The following is a 3352-nucleotide window of genomic DNA, read 5'->3' as shown; positions in this document are numbered from 1 at the left end:
AATTTTGTGTTCTCCATTCTTTAAGCACCGGTTCGAGCACCGTTTAAGCACCGGCACCGTTTCAAAAGTACCGATTTGGCACCGGTATTGGATAAAACCTAAACGATACCCATCCCTATATAGAACACTACCAAGATTAACATTTTTTAAATACATAACTGACAGGTGTATATAATCTACACTCATTTCCACCCAAAATTTCAAATGATGTCATTCAACTAGCTGAGGCCCAAATACAGGATGGTCTCAACAGCTCACTGTAACTGTGTAACTTACAGAAACACATGCGGATATAGCTTCTGACACACAAAGTGAATTTTAATATTTAAGGAGAATAATGGTGTAGTTCTGAGATTTTCCCTCCACCACGTACAGGGTTACACAAAACCACCCTCGTAATGATTTTTGCTGTGCTTGTTCTGAATCTTTGGAGATTGAATTGGGGATAAAATAGGCTCGTCTTAGCTGGGCTGCCTTGTTATAGCAATGGCAGAGAAACATGTTCAAATGAATGGTACGTAGCATATTGAGCAGAATAAGAACAGGTTTTCTGGGGTATAGGAAAGCTAACCCTCCTATTCAACGAGCAGCAGGGATTCCTGTAAGGGAGCCCATAAAGCCCAACAGTAACATATATAAATCAATCAAAAAACATGCTTTCTCAAACCCTAATATTGGATATAATAGGTTAGATACACTGGTGTCTGACTTGTAATTTCACTTTAAGCATGAGAAGGAGAAGACAGACACATAAAGAAAGGTTACTGTGTTACTGTAGCTCAGCGTTTTCACATATGATTCCATAAACAGTCAGTTGGTTTTGTATCATTCAACTCAACTTTAACAAAGAGATTCATGAAAAACTTCAAAGACACTCCAGTGGCTGATTTTGCTCTAAAAACACCACAACTTCTTGTCTTTATGTATTTATGTATGAAAGTGAACATCTACCATTCACTCTTCCCTCTAAACAAAAATGCTTTGCATTGAAACAGACTTTGCAACTGTTCAACGTATGATTATTTAGGGAGTGTGTTCAAACTAGTGTAATTACGATAAATATTTGTGACACGTGCTGAAAAACTGACACATGCCAGAACGACAACTCGATGTCAGATTCAGTGGACGCAAGCAAGAAAAGCACAACGAGGAGTAAATACTAACATTTCTTAAGATGAGAACAATATAACAACCAATTCACAAGGTAGCTAAAGTTGTGTTTGGGGCGATCCACTGTAATTTTCTGTACAGCACGGGAAAGACAGATGAATACATATCAAAAGAAAAGAGCGTAGAAATGCAGAAATCTCCTGTACTGTGCAAAAATAAATAGTAGAGCAAGCTTGCAATGCTGAGAACGCCATTGAGGAAACGCAACAACTCATTGTAGGGTTGTGTGTCTGTCACTACAACCATAAAGGAAACTGTCAATTATTCCCTAAAAATGCAGAAATTGCAGAATTTCAGTGCCCATAAATTACACTAACAGTAATTTAGTGTCATTTCTCACCGCTAGATGTATCACCTTTGTTATGCAATGGTATACTTCAATGCAAAAAAAGAATATCCAGCACAATGATTACCACGAGTTTTTCCTGTCAGTCTAAATTCTTAGCAGCCTGACAGGATGAACGTCTCCACCCAGGAGCCTACATCCTCTGGGTGTTTGCACAATTAATGTTTTCTGGGAGCATTGTTGATGGCAGCTGTGGGATGATAGTGACATAAAATTCAACAGCAGACCCTTTCCTCATGACATCAGGCCTTTTCAGAGGCGCACACACTGACAGCCCGGGAAAATCACGGTGATGATGAATGGATAAATGAGTGACGGAGGTGTTGCAAACCAATTTCTCCCAGCCACGCTGTCATGTAAAAGAATGACAATTGAATGTTCGTTTGTGGACAACTGGTGGAGCGTTCCCATTAGTGTGATATGAGCCGTGCCATGAGAAGATGCTGAGAAGTCAGACAAGCAAGTTTGTGTTTTTTACAGGTGTCTGCTATGTGGACATTGTTGCAGACAGCTGTGACTACACCGAAACAGTGAATAATGAATGGACAGTGATGACATTAGTTTAATGTCCACAGCTACATCACTCACATCCGAGATGGGACAAATTGCTCGAGTGTAATAACAAGAAAAACATACGAACTTAAAAATGGATGAAACAACAAAGCTGAGGTTTTCTTTCCTGGTGCTGTTTTCTTTTGTAACATGGAGACACCTGTTCAGTAGGAGTGACTCTCATGCTGCATGGGTCTGTCACCCAGTTTATTCCCTTCTGTGCTTTATAATCCCTCCATCATTCTGCTGGTAACATTACAGAAAAACACATAAACCCACTAATTACATTTTGTTACTCCTCATTCCAAATGGAATCAATTCATTTCACACAAAACTCCATAAGTTTTTTTTTAATTGCTTAAAATTGTTGCAAACGTATTAAAAATAAAAACAAAAATATAACACGTACATAAGCATTTCCAGCCTTTGCCATGACACTCAAAATTGAGCTCAGGTCCATCCTGTCTCCGCTGATCACCTGTCAGATGTTTCGCCTGTGACAAATCCAGTTGGTTGGACATGATTCGGAAAGGCATCTTTCTATATAAGGTCCCAGAGTTGACAGAGCATGTCAGAGTTCAAACCAAGTGATGAAGTATGAGGAACTGTTTGTAGACCTCCAGTACGGGAATGTTTCAGGACACAGATCTGCAGAACGATGCTGAAACCATTTCTGCCCTAAGCACACAGCCAAGATAACAAAGGAGTGCCCTCAGGACCACTCTGTGAATATCCTTGAGTGGGCGAGCCAGAGTCCAGACTTGAACCTGATTGAACATCTGTGAAGAGATACGAAGATAGCTGTGTGCTCCCCGTCCAAAATTAAAGTGCTTAAGAGGATCCATAAAGGAGAACAGGAGAAACTGCCCAAAAATGGGATGTCAAGCTTGTAGCATCATACTCAAAAAGACTTGAGGGCGTAACTGAAATTGGATTTTACCCCCCTACAAAACGTGATTATCCAGAGTAAAGACCAGGCAGCAGAGCAGAGAGTGGCTGGCCTCTCTTAGAGATGCGGTGAGGAGTTTGGCCTTCTGGCCTTCTCTGCTCAGGCTGCTACTCCCGCGACCCGAACCCAGATAAGAGGCAGAAAAAGGACGGATGTTTGTCCTAAAATTTTAAAAGCACTGAAAAACTGCTGTGTAGTGATACTGTGTATCTTCATAATATTTTATACTCCTTTTCTTTACCAATATACAGGGAGTGCAGAATTATTAGGCAAATAAGTATTTTGTCCACATCATCCTCTTCATGCATGTTGTCTTACTCCAAGCTGTATAGGCT

General features: G+C 40.3%; 1 protein-coding gene across 1 annotated transcript in view; it reads right to left on the bottom strand.

The window, feature by feature from the left end:
- Positions 1-3352, bottom strand: part of LOC106456346 (multiple epidermal growth factor-like domains protein 11) — a 62782-nt gene that overhangs the window by 57564 nt on the left and 1866 nt on the right. The gene's annotated exons all lie outside the window — the stretch shown is intronic.

The sequence above is a fragment of the Pundamilia nyererei genome, unplaced genomic scaffold (assembly GCF_000239375.1).
Source record: "Pundamilia nyererei isolate P.nyererei 1_Seehausen unplaced genomic scaffold, PunNye1.0 scaffold00124, whole genome shotgun sequence".
Lineage (NCBI taxonomy): Eukaryota > Metazoa > Chordata > Actinopteri > Cichliformes > Cichlidae > Pundamilia > Pundamilia nyererei.
The sequence above is the reverse complement of the archived record's forward strand: the minus strand, read 5'-3'. Positions and strand labels throughout refer to the sequence as shown.